We start from the raw sequence: 23,735 nt of genomic DNA on the forward strand, positions 1-23,735 counted from the left end.
GGAATGCTTTCAGACTCTCCATTTAGGATGATGTTGGCTTTGTATAAATTCCCTTTATTACAATATAAATTAATTTTAAGGAGACTAGAGATGAAATAAATAAAAACTAATACAATAAGAATTTAATAATAAAAAATTTTTTTTAATAATAATTACCATTAAAAAGCATAATAATTACAAATGACACAGTGGGCTAAGTTTTGCCTACAGGCTCTTGTACACCGTCTCCACTAGTTGATGTGGGAATTATGTGCAAGCCTCTGATGGGAGACTTGAGACCAATATGTATTGAGTAACATGCACCAAAATCTGTGAAGGAAAACTGATTGCATTGGGAGCCAAAAGAAAACAAGAACTCAGCAACCCTTCTGACAATCACAGAGAGTCACAAATAGTTAGAACTGGAAATACCCTCAGGGATTATGTATTCTACCCCTCTACCTGGCTCTTCACTATTGCTAGAACTGAGACCAACAATCCAAACCAGAACCACTGCTGTCTAGTCAATTCCTACTCATAACAACCCAGTAGTGTTTCCAAGGCTGTAAATCTTTATGGAAACGGATTGCCACGTCTTTCTCCCATGGAGTGGCTGGTGGTTTTGAGCTGCCGACTGTTTGGTTGACAGCCAAGTGCTTTAATCATTGCACCACCAGGGTTCCTTAGAATTGAGATTGACTACCCTAAATAATTTCCTGTCATTCCAAGTAAATGCCCTGGACTGTTTCGGAAAGCTTATCATTCTGCATTGTTTGTAATGGGAGTTGGCAGCATAGTATAATGGAAAGAGAACCAGAAGTCCCAGTACATCTAGACTTGAATCTTTGCTCCATGGGAAATTTCACTTTGTGGCCTTAAGAAAGTTACTTAATTCAGCCGAGCCTTGGGTTCTTTTCAGTGTCTTGTCCACAGAAACTAAGAATTAGATAGATGCTACTGACATGTCTCTTCCTCCCTATTTGCTAGTCATAAAACAAGGATTTTTTCCAGAAGCAAGAATGGTGAGTCTTTGTCTCACATACTTTGGACATGTTATCAGGAGGGATCAATCCCTGGAGAAGGACATCATGCTTGGTAAAGTAGAGGGTCAGTGAAAAAGAGGAAAACCCTCAATGAGATGGATTGGCACAGTGGCTGCAACAACAGGCTCAAGCATAATAAGGTTGTGAGTATGGTGCAGGACCGGGCACTGTTTCGTTTGGTTGTACATAGGGTGGCTATGAGTTGGAACAGACTCCGGCACCTAACAACAATAACAATTGAAGATTAGTAGCATGTCAGTTGCAAAACCATAACCTAGTCTTTCTAACTTAACTCAAACAAATTTAGCTACTTCCCTGTGTCTTAGGCTCTTTGTAAGCACCCTGGTTATAACACTTAACACATTGTAAGATTTGTATTGACGCATTGTCTAGACTGTAAGCATCTTAGGGCAGGGCATGTGTGCCTTTCAGCTTAATATTTCATAGGTCCACCTGTAAAATACACATTAATAATTGTTTTTTGAATGGGATGGAAAGTGGTTTCTTCTAATTACACTTCTTTTCTTCCATAACTGAGTTGGAATAGTTCGCTAAACGTGACTCACAAATCTTAAATCCTCAGAGAAAAATAAAATAACAGTTGAGAAGGAGGATAGTTGAGTGCGTGGGTGTTGGAATGTGGGGGAGCAAGAGCCTTCTGGAATGGAATGTGTAACCTTAGTTTCATTATCCAAAGGAAAAAAAAAAGAAATCACACTTAATAAAAGTTTTTTTCCAAGCCAATATTAAAGAAAAATCGTTTAACATATTATACAAGAATAATTTTGTTAACTATATTTCACCAAGAAAATGAAAAATATGAGTTGCTAGCTATAAGACTATAGAATGGTTTCTTGTACTAATAATAAAAATTTTATTTTTTACTCTTAAATTCTGGAACTACTATTTATAAGCTGTGTGATTAAACAAAGGAAAAAAGTTCCAGGCTCTTTGCATATTATGTCTAATGTGCATAATAACTTTATCATGTAGGAACGTTTATTTTATAGGTGAGGACACTGAGGCTCAGAGGTGAATTATTCTAATCCAAGTTATGTAGCACTTAAGTAGTAGAGCTGAGATTCAAAGAAACATTTGTTAATGTTTTAAAATAAATAATCACAAAAAGGAAATGTTTAACCTAATGATACGTTGCAATTGAATAATATTTTAACCCTTATTCTGGGCACTGGGTTCTAACACATTAAGTGTTACCCGAATAGGGTCCGTGCCCTGGAGCAGCCGAGCCAATGAAACATACTCCAAGTCAGAAAGAGTGAGAAAGTTTATTCAGGAGATGCATACGTTACCGGGGACCCAGCAGCAACACAGGCTGTCTCTATGGAGTCCCAAAGAGCAACTTTATATTAGAGCTTATATAGAATCTTACAAGGGTTACAAGTGTCTTTGCAGTCCCCTGCCAGACATTTCTTTATTAGGCTAACGATACATATCAGATACCTGGGCTCTGATTTTCCTGTGGGGTTGTAGGCTACAGGTGGTTGGACATAACAGAAGGTTATTTGCATCAGTTTAAAACAAAGAACAAAGTCTTTAACATTTGGTCAAAACAAAGTCATTAACAGAGGAATGTGAAGGAGGAGGCAGGCAGAGCAAGAACTTACAGGTGCATCATGGGCATTAGTTATGTCAAGCTGTCAGTCACCCATTTTGAAAAAGGAGAAAACATGCTGGGGAGTATTGGGGTCACAAAAGAAAGATTACTATTGACTCATAGTAATCTACAAATGAGCTGTCAAAGTAGTTCCTAAATAATAGTCTATAAAACAGTATTCTTACCTAAGAATTCATTACCAATTTCTTTTTAATCCTGCCACCATTCCATCCTCCCTCCCGCCTCCGCCACAGAAATTGGTCATTCAACCTCATTTAGCAGGAGTCTGTCATCTGTCAATTGTTAGTATGTCTTCCTTTGATTCTTTCATATTTGGATTGGAAACAAGATGCTTACTGTATTTTTATGCAAACAACAAGCATGTTACACATTTTTTGTCAACCGGGAACCCCCCTCACTTTTTTCCTAAGCGAGCTATGTGCACGTTATATGTGTGAGCACATTATTTACATAGGCATGTTATTTGTGCAAAAATTCGGTTTGTGTTGTTTTATGTTTTTCTCTAAGAGTATTTTCTTAATCTACATCTTTTTATTTATGGATCTGCATGTAATCATAGGAGTTCTTGAATGTCTGCCCACACATTCCTAATGTTTAATTAAACACATTTAATAGTTTATTTGTGTATTATGGGCAAATTATGAATCACAACAAGTTACACAGTCCATTTTTTTTAAGCATGTTTATTCTTGCTGTTAGAGAATCAAAGCATATTGAAGAGCAAGTACCCTTTAAGATTTTACCTTCAAATAAAATTTATTTGATCATATTTCTGGTGTTTATTAAGATACAAATCTTTATTGGGCTTATTGTCATATTTTATACTTTTTTCATGATTGAGTCTGTTCTTCCTGAAAAGTAGCTAAAAGAAGACTGTTTAAAAAATATCAAGGTGTCTTTGGATGTGAAAGGCGATATTTGGGTAACTGAGATGTTTGTTATTTTTAAACTGACAACCAGTGCTTTTGCTCATTAAAAATATTCGGTGATGTCATGGTATAAAATTAAGACTGCCTCAGGAAGATGAAATTTGATTAAAAATTAATTGTTCAGAAATGAAAGTTTGGAAGCACTACTGGGCAGTTAGTCTTTACAAAATTAAAGGCATACAAATATATATGTGTGTGTCTGTGCATATACACTCTTTTTTACATAAAAATCAAATAGCAGTTTTCATGAGTTATTTACCAACTACTTTGACACTAGCATAAAATCTAAACTACTATCAACCACTCAATTTTATAAAGAAAATTAGATCATTGTTGGCTGTAAAGTAGAACTTTATTCTAAATTGTAGTTAACTTAATTAGAATACTTGAAGCAGTTACAGCTCTTTTGATACTTCCTAAACCAAAAGCCCAAACCGGTTGCTGTCGAGCTGACTCCAGCTCGTGTATCAGGGTAGAACTGTGCTGCCTCGGTTTTTCAATGGCTGATGTTTCTTTCCAGAAGTAGATCAATTACCAGCTCTTTCTTATGAGGTGTTTTTGGATGGACTGCAACTGCCAGTCTTTCAGTTAGCAGCCAAAAACTTAACCGTTTGTGCCACCCAGGGATTCCTGATACTTCCTTAAGGATCAAAATTAATAAGGACTTTTATTTGTGAAATTTAATGGAATAATGTTAGAGCATACCTGAAGAAAAGTGCAACCAAGAAGTAGGTTTGCAGACCTGGGGATCATACCCTGCAGCCTAGACTAGGAGCCACATGGAAGTGCCAGGCTACCTAGACATCACTTCGTCAGGTAAGACTAGGTTGAAGGACAGCAGTAGACCAAGTGGTAAATGATCCTGATTGCACAGGATTAGTCACGCTAGCATCAAAGAAGGATTCAGAGACCAACAAGAGGAACCTGGGTTTCGGCTGTAGGAGTCCATTTCCCATGAAGACTAAGGGAAACAAGGCAGCAGCTAATATACCCAAGGAACATATTAGGTACCTGCCAAATGGCAATGGAAGGGGAACAGGTCATGGACCCAATTAAAGTTGAACTGCATATAAAAGCCCAGACTGTAGATTTAATTGATTTTTCACTGTAGAGTCATGAATCAGTATTGCTTTGACCTTAGGGCTTGCAGGTGTTCATACATTCTGCATGTATAAGAATGGTTAAAATAAAAGGGCTGGCTTTTTATAACTTGAATATAGAGTCACTATCAGAATTTCCTATGCTTTTCAACAGTAGACTCTCTAAGGCTATTCAAACTCCACTGAATTGATTTCTTAACTCAGTAATGTGTCAAAACCTGCAGTTTGAAAATCACTAATCTGAAAGTCGTTGATGGATTGTAACTGTACATCTTCATCTTGGAGCCTGCCTCTCTTGTGCCTCTGCTCAAAATGAGTCAGTCAGTTTGCAAGTGTTAAAAGCCATTTGGTCTGCCTGCTGCCACCGCTGCTGTTTCCTAGCATTGCACAACAATTCTCGGCAGAATCATTGCGTGATGTTAGGCAGAGGAAATAAACAAGTACTTTAGGTGAGGAATTCAGTTTAATTCGATACAGATTTATTGAGTAAGCCCCTGCTCTGTGTCAGGCACTATGCAAGGCACTGAGGATATGGGCATGAATCAAGCATGACCCCTTTATTGGAGAATGTACAGGTTAGTAAAGGGATACAGATGTAAAGAAAAATAGGCATAAAGGGTAATGATGGGCATTATGAGGTGCAGTAGGGCCAAAAAGAAAGAAGTAGTAAGTTTTCCTCAGAAGAACTGAAAATAATGCACAGGGAACTCTTAGAAGATGAACCTTAGGTTATCTTAGAAGATGAATAGGTTTTCGCTGGTTGAACAAGCAGTAGGGGTAACATGAAGACAAATACAGGCATGCATTAGTCTCATTCTTTCTTGGAACTTCACATGATTCAGTATGACTAGAAAAGACTGATAAGCTGGGTGAAGACAACTCAGTAATGAACTTACAAGCCATGCAAAGGACACTATTAGGCAACAGGCTGGCACTGCAGCAGCTTTGCCTTTTAGAGAGACCATTCTTCTCCTAACATTGTGGAGACTGGGGCAGGTTGCCTGGAGACCAGGAGATCAGAAAAGTGGCATATCTAAGTAATCTAATGAGGGTTTTCAATAAGGCTGTATCTATAGGGATGGAGCAAAATATAAGATAAATATTAAGAAGAAATAGAAGAGGAATTAAACCAGGGTGGAATTTAAGATATGTGCTGTTAAAGATATTTATTTCCAAATTTGATTTATCCAAAAGCATTCTAATTGAATATATTAGGAATTGAAGATTGATCATCATTAGTAGTTTATCCAAGCACCAGATCACCAGGAAAATTGTCTCAGCCACAGATTGTTATACTTTTGTCTGAGTTTCATATATTAATAAATGATTTGTTTATATCTCTCTGGTTTGTGCCTAGAAAGATTTGAAGTACACAAAAATACGTGTAATTTTTAAGTGAGGAAATCTGTGGAGGACAAGCAAGAATGGCTAGAATAAGATAAAGCTATTGACAAGATTACTACACAAAATTTGCATGGGAAAATGACTAAATGTACAACTGATAGTGTCAATGAAGTCAAAACTGGTTACTTGGGAAGCTAATTCTTTTAGCACTGCTAAGAAGTCATCTCCCTTTGTTGCTGTTAGTTGCCATCAAATTGTCCCCAACTCGTGGTGACTTTATTATAAAGCAGAACAAAACGTTGCCTGGCCCTGTGCCTATCTTAGATCATTGTGTGGCTATTGTGTAAATCCATATCATTGAGGGTTTCCCTTATTTGTGCTGATGGTCATGCGCTACCACACATGAAGTCCTTTTCTCCCAGTTGTTCTTTTCCTGATGGAATGCCCAGAGTAAGTGGGCTGAAATGTGCCATCCTCACTTCTAAGGAGCATTCTGGTTGTATTTCTTTTAAGACTGATTTATTTGTTCTTCTGGAAGTCCACAGTATATTTAATTTTCTTTTGCCAAGACCACAGTTCAGTTGTATGAATTATTCTGTCTTCCTTTTTTACTGCCCCACTTTCACATGCATGTGACACAGTTGAAGAAACCATGGCTTGGATAGGTGTGCCTTAGACATCAAACTGACATCTTTGCTTTTAAAACTTAAAAAGAGGTCTTTTGCAGTAGATTTTCTCAATGTGATATGTCATTTGATTTCTCGACTGATATTTCTATGCACATGGTCCAAGTAGAATAATCGTTGACAACTTCTATTTCTTTGCCATTTATAATGTTGGTTGTCAGTCTAGTCGTGAGGATTTTTGTATCCTTCATGTTGAGGCATAATTTTTTTTATTGTACTTCAAGTGAAAGTTTACAAATCATCAGTCTCTCATATAAAAATTTATATACACCTTGTTTTCTGGGTTTTTTATATACTCCTAGCTGCTCTGCGCCTAATGAGATAGTATACTCCTCTCCACCCTGTATTCCTATGTCCATTCAGCCAGCTTCTGTCCCCCTCTGCCTTCTTATCTCTCCTCCAGACAGGAGCTGTCCACATAGTCTCATGTGTCTACTTGAGCCAAGAAGCTCACTCCTCACCAGTATCATTTTCTATCGAATAGTCCAGTCTAATCCCTGTCTGAAGAGTTAGCTTTGGGAATGGTTCCAGTCTTGGGCTAACAGAAAGTCTGGGGACCACGACTTCTGGAGTCCTCCTAGTCTGATCTTTTTTATGAGAATTTGAGGTTTGCATCTTGCTGCTCTTCTGCTCCATCAGGGGTTCTCTGTTGTGTTCCCTGTCAGGGCAATCATCGGTTGTAGCTGGGCACCATCTAGTTCTTCGGGTCTCAGGCTGATGTAGCCTCTGACGTATGTGGCCCTTTCTGTCTCTTGGGCTTATAATTACCTTGTGTCTTTGGTGTTCTTCATTCTCCTTTGCTCAGGGTGGGTTGAGACCAATGGATGCATCTTAGATGGCTGCCTGCTAACATTTAAGACCCCAGATGCCACTCATCAAAGTGGGATGCAGAATGTTTTCTTAATAGATTTTATTATGGTTGAGGCATAATTTATACTAAAGACCAGCCTTTGGCCTTCATCAGTGATGCTTTAAGTCATCTTCATTTTCTGCAGGCAAGGTTGTGTCATCTGTATATCGTAGGCTGTTAATGAGTGTTCCTCCAATCTGTTGCCTTGTTCTCCTTCATGTAGTCCGGCTTTTCAGATTAATTTTTCAGTTTACAGATTGAATAAGTAAGGTAAAAGGATACAACCTTGTCACACACCTGTTCCAATTTTAAACCATGCAGTATCCCCTTGTTCTGTTGGAATGACTCCCCCTTGGTCTACGTATAGCTTCCACATGAGCACAATTAAGAGTTCTGGAATTCCCATTCCTCATAATCTTATCCATAATTTGTTATGATCCACACAGCCGAATGCCTTCGCATAACCGGTAAAACAGAGGCAGACATCTTTCTGGGATTCTTTGCTTTTGGCTAAAGATATCCCTCGTTCCGTGTCTCATGTCACAAGTAATGCAGCTCAAGGCTTGAATTTTGTCTTCTGTTCCTTTAGCTTAAGCAGTGCTGATCGTGCTCTTCTCTTTTGGTTTTCTAACTCTAGGTCTTTGTACTTTTTATCATAATAATTTACCATGTCTTCTGAAGCTGCCTTTTGAAATCATCTTCTGCTCAGCTCTTTTATTTCATCATTTCTGCTGTTTGCTTTAGCTACTCTGTGCTTAAGAGCAAGTTTTAGAGTATCTCGACATCCATTTTGATCTTCCCAAATGAGAGTAAAATGGTCTTTTACTTTCTCCATATATCATGCTCATGATGCCTTCCCACCACTCTTCTGGCTCCTCTTCCCATTACCATTGAGTCAATTCCCACTCACAGTGACCCTATAAGACAGAGTAGAGCTGTCCCATAGGGTTTCCTAGGCTGTCATCTTTACAGAAGCAGATTGCCACATCTTTCTACTGTGGAGTAGCTGGTAGGTTCAAACTGCCAACCTTTTGGTTGGTAGCTGAGTTCTTAACCAGTGAGCCACCAGTGCTCCTTTAGCTCCTTTTAGTCCCTCATAAAAAGGGATATTCGAGGTGGTAAACCTTGTTCTCAGTAACTTTTCCATGTACTAAGTGGAAAAAAACTTAATAGAGTTGTTTTTATAATGTCCTTTAATGTAAGTTCATAGCTTTATGCCAGAACTGTAAGGGATTGAAGGTGTCATCAAAATTCACCACTTTTATCCACTCATTTGGGGAATGTTTGAGTATCTGTGTTTTGCCAGGTCGTGTACTAGACACTGAGATTACAAAGTAGAGCACTCATGGAGGTCACAGCCTATTAGTGAATATATTACACAGGTAAGTTCTGTATAGTGTGAAGAATACTATATAAAGGAGTCACGTGATGCCTTAGAGCATATAGCCGTGGAATTTAGGCTCAGATGTAGTACTGAGGAAATGATGATATACCAAAGAATATGGTGTTAGTCAAAGTGGAAAACAGATGTTCTAAGCAGAGAGTAGTAGAGTCCAAGGTTATACTCTCTAGCAAGTCCCATATATACTTGCTGATGTTCCAGTTACGAATTAGAGACAAATCCATGGGTTTTAACAGTAAACTAAACTGGAGATAGGACCTCAATATAATAATTTAGATTAGTTTAAAACATAATGATAATGGTAACATTTGAATGAATATGTGCATAGTTTTAGGTACTTTGTAACGTCTTAATTTATTCTTGGGATATGTTCCCTGTCCATCCTTATTTTTAGTTGTGAAAATTTAAGCTATCCTGGTGGAAGAATGGTGTGTCTTGTTTTCCATTTACTCTAAAGACCATAACTGTTTAATGATCAGTAGGCCAGCATATCTGTATGGCAGTAAACCAGGAATAGGCAACAAGAGCATCACAAATGGCTAGTTATATAGCACTTAACCTCATCACACTTTCTGCATTGCCTTATTGGTTACTGCTTTTCTCCTTGATGACTGTTTCTTTTCCCATCTCTCTTATTAGCATTTTGTGTTTACTTCTGCTACCAGTGTGCCTTAAAAAACTATCCATACTTTTTCTCTCATTTATTTCTCTCTATTATAATAGATAGACGGAAAGCCTGGTGGCACAGTGGTTAAGAGCTACAGCTGCTAAACAAAGGATCGGCAGTTCAAATCCACCAGGCGTTCCTTGGAAACCCTATGGAGCAGTTCTACTCTGTCCTATAGAGCCGCTATGAGTCAGAATTGACTCGATGGCAGCGGGTTTGGTTTTTTTTTTAATGTATAATAGATAGATAAATAGATACGCTGTTAATTGATCCTATTACAGCAAAAAAAAAATTATAGAAACTACAATAGAAGGAAATAGGAATCAAGTGTTATCCAGCATTAATAACTACTGTTAATGTCCTTATAAATTTCTGATCATTCTACATTTTGGTACATTTTCTGTCATTTCTTGGAAACTCTGGTGCTGTAGTGGTTAAGAGCTGTGTCTGCTGACTGAAAGGTTGGCAGTTTAAATCCACCAGGCGCTCCCTGGAAACCTTACGGGGCAGTTCTGCTCTGTCCCATAGGGTCACTATGAGTCAGAATTGACTCGACGGCCATGGGTTTTGGCAATGGTCTGTAATTTCTTTATACAAAAATGAAATAAAATTGTACATATTACTTTAAACCTACTTTTTTCTCAGTAATTATATCATGATACCTTTCCATGTGATTGCATATACTCCTAAAACATTTTAAATAACCAAATAGTATAAAAATGAATGAGTGTATCAAAGTACATTTAATTGTTGGGCAATTGTTGAGCCTGTTTTCTTTTCACTTGGAATTTTACTTATGTGCGTAAATAGCAACATGAGAACAAGGAGTTCTAAGGCTTGTGCATTATCTTTAGGTGAAAGGGTTCCAGATTTAGTCTACTTATAATACAGCACCACCCAAGATAAAAAAAAGTATATTTTTTCCAGAAGAAGAAAGCCAGTTTACTACATTCAACACTAACTTCTCTGCCATTTTTCTGGAGAAATATTGATTTACTGTATGGAGTTTTTAATGTTTACCAGTAACTGATTAAATGGTCAGAACAAGGCATATTCTATTTATTTCTGGGTGGATTCTTCATTTTCGTGGCTTTTGAAATTTTTCCACAAATCTTCTATGACTGTGTATCCTCGCAAACCCCAGTCACATAGTATTTCCCCACTGACCTGAGCAAAGTTGATGGCTTGTTGTGGATAATAGATAGAGGCAGCAAATCCTATGAAACCAGGTGGATATATCAACTTCTTTATTTTTGAACCTCTGGTGAAAAGGAGTCCAACGAGGCCAGCAAAACCAGTAACACCAAGTCTTGGGAAACATCCAGGAGGTGCGTTTTGGAGATATCCATAGTTGTCTACCCCCACTGAACAATACTTTGCATCCTGGGCTTAGTGTAGAAGTACTTTTCCTGACACTGACTTGTATATGGCTCACAATAGTGTCAGAGCTGTGAAATGTTTTCTTCAAGTTGGGTCCTTGGCTGCTGCACATGTTTAGATTGACCTTCTGGAACTGAGTAGAGTGAAAGCTCTTCAGCCTTGACAGATTTGTTGGGTGAGTCCTTCTTTGGTGATCCATAGACTTTGAAGGTGACCAGACTCAGGCTGGGCAGTCCCAGAGATCTCTGAGTTACCTTGAACGTGTCGCTGGCAGCCACATATTAAGCCTGTTTTAATGAACATCTTTAGAGCTAAAATTATTGTGTGTATCCCAGATTATTTCCTTAAAATAGACAGAAGTGAAATGCTTCATCAAAGGGCATGTAGAATTTTAAGGCTGTTGATGCTTATTGCCAAATTGCCTTGTGGAAAGATTGTACTAAATTGCATTCTTACCAGCAGAGTATGGAAGAACATATTTCTCCACAAAATTGCTACCACTTGTGATTATTATGATGATTATTTAAAAATTTGCTTATGTAAGGAATAAAATGTATTTTTTAGTAATTTGCACATCTTTGGTTAATTGAGAAGTTGTTACTTCCCCCCTGCCCCATACACCAGCTTCTTTGGTGACTTGACTGTTTATATACTCTGCCCATTCTTCTTTTGGGCTATTCATCTCAATTTTATTTTGTTGATATAGCTCTTTAAGAAGAAAGTTAACTCTTTATGTTAAAAATATTTATATTGCAATATATGCTGCAAATATTTTCCCATTCTGTTGTTTCCCTTTTAATTCTTACTGTGTCATTTTTAAACAAGTAGGTGTTTAAATTTTATATATCAGAGCTTTCACTTTTTAAACTTTTTTAATGATTTGAGAGAGAATATTTAGTCTCTTACTTAAAAGTAAAAATAAAATGCAAGCTCCCCTCTTAAATAAAAAAATGAGGAGGAATATTTTAAGATAATATTTATAGCATATGACATTTATAAATTACCTTCAGAATTTGAACTTTTGGGGGTCAACAATATTTTTGGACTCAGCATTTCTAATCAGGCATGAAGAGTGTATAGAAAATAGACGTAATAAGTTTCACATTTAAGTATACATTCAAGTATAATGGAGGTATTTTCTAATCTTGTATCCAAGTGAATAGTAATTGACTTCGTGATTTTAATGAATGTTCTTCAGTGGAGACTCAGTATACGTGCTAGCAGTTCATATGCTTGCTGTGACTAAACAAATATTATAGTAAGAAATTTAACTTTTGTACTAACTACTTTGTGACAAAGTTTTTTTTCACCAAAAAATAAAAATCAAAATAAGTTTGAAAACTAGTATTCTGAGGAAAAGACTGTTGCACTACACACATTTATACTTTTAGTTTATAAATGGTGTGAAGTACTGTAAAAATGACATGGTGGGGGTGTCAGGCCTCCTCCTCTAACTTCACGGGCGAAGGAGACAGAATCAATATCAGCACCAACAGCATGACGCTGATTGCTATAAGGTGGGCCCGGACATGCCTCCACCCTCCAACATTTTTACCAATTCTGACACCAGCCGTCCCTCCTGTGGCACTTTGTACTTCACCGTTGGGTTTGATAATTCATTGCAATGGCCATACAGAACTCAAAGACAATACTCACAGTTATGGGGTTTATTAGGGAAGTAACCGATTACACTTCAGGATCAGAAATGACTCAGCATAGAGTTCTTTGGTCAGGACAGTTTCTTTGCTATGCCCACAGGCAGGCCTCTCCCTTGCACTTGGCCTCTTAGACCTCGAGCCCTCAGCCCCTTGGGCCTCTTGGGCCAGCCTGGCCTCTGCCCACCTCGGGCAAGTGTTGCAAAGTGCTATAGCTCAGAGACTAAAGTGCCTAGAGGCACCTCACTCCACCAGTAAGCCTCCTGCCCAAAGATGCTCGGCTTTCTCATTCTGTGGGCCTAGAAACCCATCATGCCGTCTCTTGCCAGCCTCCTGGTTCTGCTGTCTCTGCTGCTGCCCTTTCTCTGCCACTGCTTCTCTCCATCTCTTGCTGTCTCTAGTGTTATAACTCTGTCTCCTGGGTCTAGGAGGTTCACAGGGTAGGGATCCCAGGTCCAAAGGACACACTTCACTCCTAGCTCTTCATTCTCAGTGGCAGTAAGGTCCCCCCCACCCCCACCATCTGCTTCTGGGATGGCTCGTTTTAAGCCTAGTGGGATGGCAAAACTGATCAATGGCCTTGTTAGGGTTCCATACACCTTATTTGCATGGATCCACTCCCACAAGGGTGCCATGTACCTTAATTGCATTATTAGCAAGCTATCCAGTACCCTTGGTGGACCACAAGTACCTCATTTGCATAGTCTCACCTAGTCATTGGAAACCTTGGTGGTATAGTGGTTAAGAGCTATGGCTGCTAACCAAAAGGTCGGCAGTTTGAATCCACAAGGTGCTTCCTGGAAACTCTTTTGGGGCAGTTCTACTCTGTCGCATAGGGTTGCTATGAGTTGGAATCGACTTGACAGCAGCAGGTTTGGGTTTGGTTTTTGTACCCAGTTATTTGGTGGGAGTTACAAGACCAAGGCAAGAAAGAACATATAAAAGCAATCCGTAGCACTACAGGCCATCCCCTGGCTTTTCTAACTATGATTCTTTCATACTTGGAGGATAACTTCCCCCTCCCAATCATTTTACCAGTCTAGAACAGTCATTAACAGTCCTTGAAGAGGGCAGAGAGTACTCAGGGTAAGGTTACTCAGGTACCAGCCATTCACTTTTGCTGCAGGTATCCATCTGATCTGGTCGTGTTCTCCAAAAGCCATCTCAGATTGACCCTTCCTAGTGTCTGATGGCACAGTGGTGAAGAGCTACCACTGCTAACCCAAAGGCTGGCATTCAAATCTACCAGTTCCTCCTTGGAAACCCCACTGGGCAGTTCTACTCAGTCCTGTAGGGTTGCTATGAGTCAGAATTTACTCGACGGCAAGGGGTTTGGGTTTTTTTATCAGGTGTCTGATAAAATTTAACTGAGAGAAGGTTATTTTCTTGCTCTGAGCCTCACAAGGTATCAGTATAGCAAAACCTTTAAGGGACTTTAGGTTTGATTACTAAACCCCGGTTTAGCAGTGCCTCCACCTTAAGTACCATTACTTGTACATATTGGTTCCCTGTTTAATAATTGATCATATTCATTTATTATCAATGTCTGTTGGACCAATGGCAATGGACTTTGTGCTCATATGTATTTAATCTGTTTTCATTGCATAGATGGATACATAATGGTTTATTACTTGCAGTAGGGCACAATAAATTAGTCTTTACTCTGCCTGTCTAACCACATGAAGTGTCTTTCTATATTATAAATTATTAAAACATCCTAAGTTTTCCCATCTGATGAAGCAATATGCTTGGTATAGTAGAGGGTCAGTGAAAGAGAGGAAGACCTTCAACGAGATGGATTGACACAGTGGGTTCAACAATAAGCTCAAGCATAATGATTGTAAGGATGGTGCAGGACCAAGCAGTGTTTCATTCTGTTGTACAGAGGATCGCTATGAGTGGGAACCAACTAAATGGCACCTAACAACAAACAAGAACAAAATATTAGAAAGTAAAGCTAAATAGGGTAAATTAGCAGAAATCTTTAAAATGGCATTACATAAATCAGAATATTTGATGTATAAAAATGTATGGTAGAGCCCTGTTTATAGAATGCTGTTCTATATGGCCTCAGCCTCCCAGTCGGGGAATCAAACCCCAGTCTCCCATGTAATAGATGGGGATACTTACCACTATACTAACGAGGAAACCCTGGTGAACGAGTGGTTAAAAGCTATGGCTGCTAACCAAAAGGTCAGCAGTTCAAATCCACCAGGTGCTCCTTGGAAACTCCATGGGGCAGTTCTACCCAGTCCTATACGGTCACTATGAGTTTGAATCAACTTGACGGCAAAGGATTTTTTTTGGTTTTGGTTATGTGTGGAAACCCTGGTGGCATAGTGGTTGAGTGCTACAGCCGCTAACCAAGAGGTTGGCAGTTAGAATCCACCAGGCGCTCCTTGGGAACTCTGTGGGGCAGTTCTGCTCTGTCCTGTTGCTTTGAGTCGGAATTGACTTGACGGCAGTGGTTTGGTTTTTTTGTTGTTTTGGTTCTGTGGAAACCCTGGTGGCGTGGTGGTGAAGTGCTACAGCTGTTAACGAAGAGGTCGGCAGTTCAAATCCACCAGTCGTTCCTTGGAAGCTCTACGGGACAGTTCTACTGCGTCCTATAGGGTCGCTATGAGTCAGAAGGGACTCGATGGCAGTGGGGTTTTTTTTGTTATGTATGATATTTTTAATTTTACATGTATTCTACATTTGTTCCCCATTTACATGTGAAACAACTGGGATAAAAAGAGGCTAAAAAGACTTTCCCAGTATCCTACTATTACTGCATGGTAGAGCTGAAGTTCCCAACAAAATCTGCGATTTCAAGGTCACAGTACCTTCCAGGGAAGAGTTCAGGGTAACTGCCTCTGTAGTGTTGATGTGATTAAGTGACATATGCCTCAAGCATTAGAGGCATTCAATAGTTACTGCTGATGTTGAAAAGGAAAGTAAAAATAAGAAATTTAGTAAGCCCCTGAGAGTTGAGAAGTTCTGTAGAATACTGGGAATTAAAGTTGAAAGATAAGATATTATCAATTTTGCTCACCCCTTTTGTTTGCCACTCTCCAATTAACACCAATTCTCATTGCCTCTATTCCCGCTAGCTACCCTGTAGGACAGAGTAACACTGCCCCATAGGGTTTCTAAGGCTATAGTCTTTATGGAAGCAGACTGCCACATCTTTCTTCTGTAGAGCGGCTGGTGGATTCAAATCGCCCACCTATCAGTTTGCAGCCGAGTACTTAATGCCTGCATCACCAGGGCTCCTTCCAGTTAACACCAAACAGTATAAATTGCTATTCCAACCTTTGCATCAGGAGATGTTGATTTATTTGAAACTAAACTTTTTTTTTTTAATCATCTCCAGTGACTGCCAGCCTGCCACTTTGAAGCCTTTGGAAACAGTGAATCTAATTCAGGAGACTCAAAGGGAAAAATCACAGGTCTCTTTTAAGTTGATTTGTACCTAAAGAGATTGTCATGAATTGTGTCCCCCCAAAATATGTGTCCACTAGGTTAGGCCATGATTTTTTGTGTGGTTGTCTTCCATTTTGTGATTGATACAATTTTCCTGTGTTGTAAATCCTCATCTCTGCCTGTGATTCATGAGGCAAGATTAGATTATGTTAAATAGGATTAGGGTGGGCTATAACACCCTTGCTCAGGTCACATCCCTGATCCAATGTGAAAGGAGTTTCCCTGGGGTGTGGCGTGCCTCGCCTTTTATCTTACAAGAGAGAAAAAGAAAGGGAAGCAAAGAGAGTGGGGGACCTCATACCACCAAGAAACAAGATCCAGGAGTGAGCACATCCTTTGTACTTAAACAGTCCCGTGCTGAGAAGCTCCTAGTTCAAGGGAAGATTGCTGACAAGGACCTTCCCCCAGAGCCAACACAGAGAGAAAGCCTTCGCCTAGAGCTGACACCCTGAATTTGGACTTCTAGCTTGCTAGACTGTGAGAAAATAAATTTCTCTTTGTTAAAGCTATCCAACTTGGTACTTCTGTTATAGCGGCTCTAGATAACTAAGACAGAGATCACCAAGAATATGTGGAAGAATCCCTGAATAAACAAAAGCAGTCCTTATGAAGTTGGTATGTTTTGTGCTTGATGCACCTAAATGTAGTATATTTAAGTGACAATGATGGTGATAACTGTTAATACCTACTGAGCACTTCTGTGCAAGGCCCTATTCTGAGTTCTTTATATGACTTGTTGTTAGGTACAGTCAAGTCAGTTCCTACCCATAGTGACCCTATGTACAACAGAATGAAACACTGCCCAGGCCTGCAACATACTCACAATCATTATGCTTCAGCCCATTGTTGCAGCCACTGTGTCAATCTGCCTCATTGAGGGTCTTCCTCTTTCGTTGACCCTCTACTTTACTGAGCATGATGTCCTTCTCCAGGGACTGATCCCTCCTGATAACATGTCCAAAGTATGTGAGATGTATTTTCACCATCCTCGCTTCTTTATAGAATTAAGTCATTTAAATGGATCCACCTTTGGGTCAGATTAGCTCATACAGTTTTGTTAATAGAAACTATAGAAACTACAGTGGATTGGGGGCTACTCGTTTATTAATGTCTAGTGTTCGGCCCCCAGAAAAGGGACTTGATTGTTCTAATTTATTCTCACAAGTTGAGGCTGTACTTTGTTCAGTACATCCTAACATTTCTAAAGAATTTATTTATTCAACAGCTATTTATTTACCAAATATTTTAAAGCTGTTTACATTTTAACTTGTTATCTTCTCTTAAAAATAATGCAAGCCCAAAGAAATTGAAACATAAGGTTTATTCTGAGCAGTTTTTCTGTTTGCATATAGGGAGGGCATTCTGATTTCAGGAAAAAAGCGAATGGTTCAAAGTTTGGTAGTTACAGTGAAGTTTATAAAGAGAAGAGGAGGGAGAAGAATAGGGTAGCAACCATTGAGGAATCTTAGCATGACTGATTGAACCCTGCCCTCTTAACTGAGATCAACAATATCGGGCTACTTCTGGCCCACTTGCTAATAATTTAGCCCTCCACCCACCTATAGCCGTGAGACTTTTTGAGATTTAGATTAGGAGAGCCCAGAGTCTTTTTCATTAAATCAAGCGGTAATGGTTTTGTTCACTATCCTTTTCTAGCAGAAAAAGGCAAACTTACGTTGCTGTGGAGCAGTTTTTGGCAGGCTTTTGCAGCTTGGGTCAAGATTTTCATGGTTAATACTTGGTTTTGTGAATAAGAAAAACCTTAAAATCAAAGTAAGATGTCTGTTATTAACTTTGCTCTTTAACACTTGTGAATGCATTAGTCCATCCAAGCTTCACTTATCTCTTTCAGGTTTAAGGGATGATCTCTAGTTCTAGGTGGTAGGAGTCAGAATGAGGGAATGCTGATAGGAATAGGCTCTGGATGCAAACTGTGTATTTTAATTCTTTGTTGTTGTTAGTTTCCATCCAGTAAATTCCAACTCTGGCGACCTTGTGTGTGCAGAGTAGAACTGCTTCATAGGGTTTTTAGGCTGTGACCTTTCCGAAGAAGGTCACCAGGACTGTCTTCGAAAACACCTCCAACCTTTTGGCTAGTAGTTAAGTGCCTAACCATTTGCACCAAGCAGGGACTCTTTTAATTCTAGCCTTGTCATTTATTGTTTAAGTAACTTAAATATATTTAAATTCTTTGTGCCTTTGTTTCTGTTACACTAAAAGGGGCTGATAATACTACTTACCTTGTAGGGTAGCCATGAAGAGTTAATGAGTTAATAAATATACAGTATAAAAATGAGTTAATATGCAGTATAAAAACAATTAATAGAAGTTAACTGTAATAATAAAAACTGAACCAAACTCACTGCCATCGAGTCGATTCCAACTCATAGCAACCCCATAAGGTTTCCAAAGCCATAAATCTCTACAGAAGCAGACTGCCACATCTTTCTCCTGTGAAGCAGCTGGTGGTTTCTAACTGCTCACTTTTCAGTTAGCAGTCGAAGCTTTAACCACTGTACCACCAGGGCTCCTTAGCTATGATAATAGTGAACCAATATAATATAAATCAAGTATAATGTCTTAGTTATCCAATGCTGCTGTAACAGAAATACCACAAGTGGGTGACTTCCAACAAACAGAAGTTTATTCACTCACAGTCTAGTAGGCTAGAAGTTCAAATTCAGGGTGTCACCTCCAGGGGAAGGCTTTCTTTGTCAGCTCTAGAGGAAGGTCCTCATTGTCAGTCTTCCCTTGGACTAGGAGCTTCTCAGCGCAGGAACCCCAGGTCCAAAGGATGTGCTCTGCTCCCATCACTGCTTTCTTGGTGGTATGAGGTACCCAACTCTCTGTTTGCTTCCCTTTCCTTTTATCTCTTGTAAGATAAAAGGTGGTGCAGGCTACACCCCAGGGAAACTCCCTTTTCATTGGATCAGGGATGTGACCTGAGCAAGGGTGTTACATCCTACCCTAATCCTCTTTAACCAGACAGAGATTATGATTTGTAACACATAGGAAAATCACAAAATGGAAGGCGACCACACAATACTGGGAATCGTGGCCTAACCATGATGACACATATGTTTTGGGGACACAGTTCAATTCAAAACACATAATAATAGCTAAAAAACTATTAATTCTTAAAGAAAAGTAGTTCTCAGTATTTTTTCTCTAAGCCTTTTTATTTTTTAACTATATGCTTGCTTTTGATTGGAAACCCTGGTAGCATAGTGGTTAAGAGCTACGGCTGCTAACCAAAAGGTCAGCGGTTCGAATCCACCAGGCGCTCCTTGGAAACCGTATGGGGCAGTTCTACTCTGTCCTATAGGGTCGCTATGAGTCGGAATCAACTTGACAGCAACGGGTTTGGTTTTTTGGTTTGGGTTTTTTTTGATTGAGAGAAAACATGGTAAGGAATCTGCCCTTAACACCTTTCTTTAACAGCATGATAATACTTCTTTAATAGGTGGATTCTAATCAAGAGTGGAACTGTTAAGAGTGGGTATACCTACATGCACTCTTTCTCCTTTATATGAAAAAAAACAAAAACAAATGAGTTATTTATAACTTAAGGTAATAAAGTAACTGTTTGAATTTAAATTATTCTAAAATATATTTGCTCTATATAATATGTTTTGATGTTTAAATGTAGAAAGTAAACTTGTGTCAGTGTAGAGTGCTTAAATGCTTTGGTTTATAATGTTTATAAATGGTTTATAAAAAGCTAACCCAAGTGTCACTTAGCATTTTCTCTCTTCTCCTTATAGAAACACCAGGTCTGAATCACCATATGAGAGATGTCATTTATTACTTGGTGGCAGCTTTTACACTGTAAGCTCCTTGAAGGCAAGGACAATTTTCATTCGCATTTTTACCTGATCCTTATTAGCCAAAAAAAAAAACCAAACCCACTGCCATCGAGTCGATTCCGACTCATAGTGACCCTATAGAACAGAGTAGAACTGCCCCATAGAGTTTCCAAGGAGCATCTGGCGGATTTGAACTGCTGACCTCTTGATTCACAGCCGTAGCACTTAACCACTATACCACTAGGGTTTCCAATCCTTATCAGGGGGAAATAATTTTAAGCAGATTTGGTAAAGGCAAGAATACTTAAAAGGCATTAAAATGCCACTTTTGAGTAAACTACGTTATTTTTGTTGTTAACTAGCGTCCAGTTGGCACTGATTTTTGGTGACCTTATGTGTAACAGAACAAAATGTTGCCTGGTGCTGTGCCCTCTCCATGATCTTTGATACATTTGAGCCCGTTGTTGCGGCTGTTGTGTTACTCAGTCTCATTGAGGGTTTTCCTTATTTTCACTGCCTGTATTATTACTTTCAAGAGATATGAAATAGTGCAACCTTCATTACTGATAATAAACCTAACCACTTGATTTTTAGATATATTAGATGCTGGCTATATCCTGAGCTAGCTATCTGAATAAAGACCCAAATAAACTCAACATTATTATTTACATCCTTTTTTGAAGGCTGTAAACTCCATGTCCTGAATACTCAGATAGAGGAAACATATCTGACAGGGAATTTTCTCTTAAAAATTAACTTTCTTTAAAATATTGACTTTCTATACATTTTTCTATGTATCTTACATTTAAAAATCTTTAAAAGAATGTTGAACTCTTATTCTGTCTCCAATTCTGTATTTGTCTTTATAAAATTATATGACCATGTCTTGGAAGAAGTACAGCCAGAATGCTTTTTAGAAGTAAGGATGGGGAGACTTCGACTTGTATACTTTGGACATGTTATAAGGAGGGACCAGTTCTTAGAGAAGGACATCATGCTTAGTAGACAGTCAGCGAAAAAGAGGAAGACCTTCAATGAGATGAATTGACACAGTGGCTGCAACAGTGGGCACAAACATAACAACAGTCAGGGTGGTGCATGACCAGGCAGTGCTTCATCCTGTTGTACATAGCGTTGCTGAGTAAGAATGGACTCCACAGCACCTAACAGCAACTACCTTCAAAATCAGAATCTGCATTTTAGGAAGTTCCCCAGGTGATTCATATGTCCTTTAAGGTTAGAAGCATTGCTGTAGGCTATTTTGTTCCCAGCTCTCATTGGAGCTTCATAGACAGCTCACTTTGTTCCTGGTAGTAATTGCTTTTGCTTTAGGTTGTGTTTTCCTATTTGCTAGTAAAAACTGCCCTTCCTTTGGAAAAGCTTGCAATTCTGTGTATGTCTGGTTCAAAACAAGAATGGAGTCTATTTTATAAGAGAGTTGTCTTTTAAATATTGTTCCTGAGTTGAGTTAAAAGCTGTTGTATTGATTGTGGCATTATCAAGCAAGCTGAATTATTAATTTGACTTCATTTGGCAGATGGAAACATTTTAAAATCAGTGATCTTATGAAACATGGTGCCCTCTGTCATAGAGCTGTTATCTTTCTCTTAAAGATATGCTAGTGCTAATGAATATTTTATAATGTATTTGCCTGGATATAAATAAGTAACTATCATCTTAAAAAACAAGCATTAACTTCATCTGAAAATGCTTACTTTGCAAATTCATTGTTTCCAGGAGAGGAATCTGCATTTAAGATGAGAAACATGTTGAAAGTTCTACTTGAGATTACAGTTGTTTGCTGAATATAAGAAAATATATTTTCAGTTGTTACCTCTTCAAATCGTAGCTAAAATCACCAAAGTATTGTTCATCTGTCAAACTATACAGCTATCCCTTACTTTGTAAACTCAGGAACCAAATAGATTTGAACACACCTTTTTGAGATAGGGCTGATAACACTTTCTCTGTATATCCTTGCCTCTTACTATCTGAACTCAGGAACCAAGCAGATTTGAATAGCAAAGTCATCTTGTATTCTATTTCCACATTAATTATCAACACAGTGAATACACGTGGAAATATATAGCAACATTTTCCAGTTTCCTTTCCACAAAATGGGAACCAGTGTTTCATTATTAAAATAAATACAAAAATACTCTGGAAAGTGTACTTAAGAGAACATAAAGATCTGTATCTTAAAAACTCAAAACACAGATCAGAATAGTGATTGCTCCTGATAAATTCTGTATGGAAGATATCTGTTAAATTTTGTTTAATTTAGCATTTCTAGCACAGCTATATGACAAGGACCAGAGAGCCAAATACCAAAATGATGTGGGTGTATTATGTTTATAATAGAGCCTCTGAGAACCATAACCAGATGAGCCTCAGGTGCCTCATTTATGAACTGGGTTGTTAGGTTTAACATGCTAATGTGTTAGTGTACCAGGTACATAGTCATTGGTTTTACTTTCACAGTAGAACCTTGGTGACAAGGACACCTCAGAACATTTAACCAGTGATTATCCCTGAAAGTGGGGTTCACTACACCATCCTATCCTAGCATTCTGCCCACCCTTTGATGGCATGAGTGATTCACTTGTCCCCTCATTTACTCTGCCGTGGTCACGCTGGCCTTGTCACTGTCCCTTGAGCATACCAAGCACTTTTTGTTTCTTCTGCCCGGAAGATACTCTCCCCAGATGTGCATGAATCTCTTACCTCATTCACATCTCTAGTCATGTCACTTCCTTAGAGAGGCCTTATTTGGTTTGGTTATCTAAAATAGGGAGTGGTATATGCCAACACACATTCTCTGCTTCTTTATTCTGATTAGTTTTCTTCATAGCACTTATTGCCACCTGATATGTATTTATTTTATTGTTTTTCTGTCACCGCTAGGTAATAAACTCCACAATTTGATTGTATCTACTGCCACAGGACTTCAATACAATGAATGAATGATAAACCTTTTATTAAGTATACAGAGATTAGATTTCTATTTGGGCCTCTTAGTTGTATTTTTAATATTAGATATATATTTTTGGACCTATATCAGATATCCTTGCAGCAAAAACTGCTTGTTCACTAACTTAGAGCCTATTTTCAAGGTCTTGCTAGCTTACCTACCTTTGCTATAGAAGACCTGCCCAAAATAAAACAAAACAAAACCCTGTGGCATAATTTGTTCAATGAGAAGTAAGCTGCCATCTCCTGGGGCTTTCTGGCAAAGCTTTTTCTTGTGGGCAAAACGGACTGATTAGGCAGGCCCAGATACTTTCTCCTTCTTCCTGTCTTAAACAAGAACACAATGCCTTTCAGAGCCACCTTGCAACCTGATTTCAGAATTCTGAAAAACCAAAAACCAAACCCGTTGCCGTCGATGTGATCCTGACTCATAGCGACTCTATAGGACAGAGTACAACTGCCCCATAGGGTTTCCTAGGAGGGGCTGGTAAATTTGAACTGCCAACCTTTCAGTTAGCAACTGAGCTCTTAACCACTGTGCCAACAGGGCTCCTCAGACTTCTTAAATTAGCACATGAAAAAATAAACTATTTGGTTAAGTTACGTATAATCAGTTATTTCATGTGTTGCATTTAGAAGGTTTTCCAACTAATACAAAAATCTGAGCAAGGAAGATAAACTCTGTGCCTGGCGCACAGGAGATGATTCCTATGTTGTAGCTGTTGTTACTACATTAATTGGTGCCTTTGAATTTTGAGGAATTAGAAGTCGTCACATTATAAGCATTTTTAACAACCAAAACAACCTAATGAATTTGATCTTC

General features: G+C 38.7%; 1 protein-coding gene, 1 long non-coding RNA gene and 1 pseudogene across 5 annotated transcripts in view; 2 read left to right on the forward strand and 1 right to left on the reverse strand.

The window, feature by feature from the left end:
- Positions 1-23,735, forward strand: part of RNF180 (ring finger protein 180) — a 306,365-nt gene that overhangs the window by 133,793 nt on the left and 148,837 nt on the right. The window lies entirely within an intron of this gene.
- Positions 10,445-13,834, reverse strand: LOC104845716 (MICOS complex subunit MIC26-like; annotated as a pseudogene).
- LOC135230449 (uncharacterized) lies at positions 16,025-22,073 on the forward strand. Its single transcript, XR_010321112.1, has 3 exons — positions 16,025-16,102; positions 16,670-16,751; positions 19,901-22,073. It is a non-coding gene; the product is annotated as an uncharacterized LOC135230449 (long non-coding RNA).

This window comes from Loxodonta africana, chromosome 2 (genome assembly GCF_030014295.1).
Source record: "Loxodonta africana isolate mLoxAfr1 chromosome 2, mLoxAfr1.hap2, whole genome shotgun sequence".
Classification (NCBI taxonomy): Eukaryota; Metazoa; Chordata; class Mammalia; order Proboscidea; family Elephantidae; genus Loxodonta; species Loxodonta africana.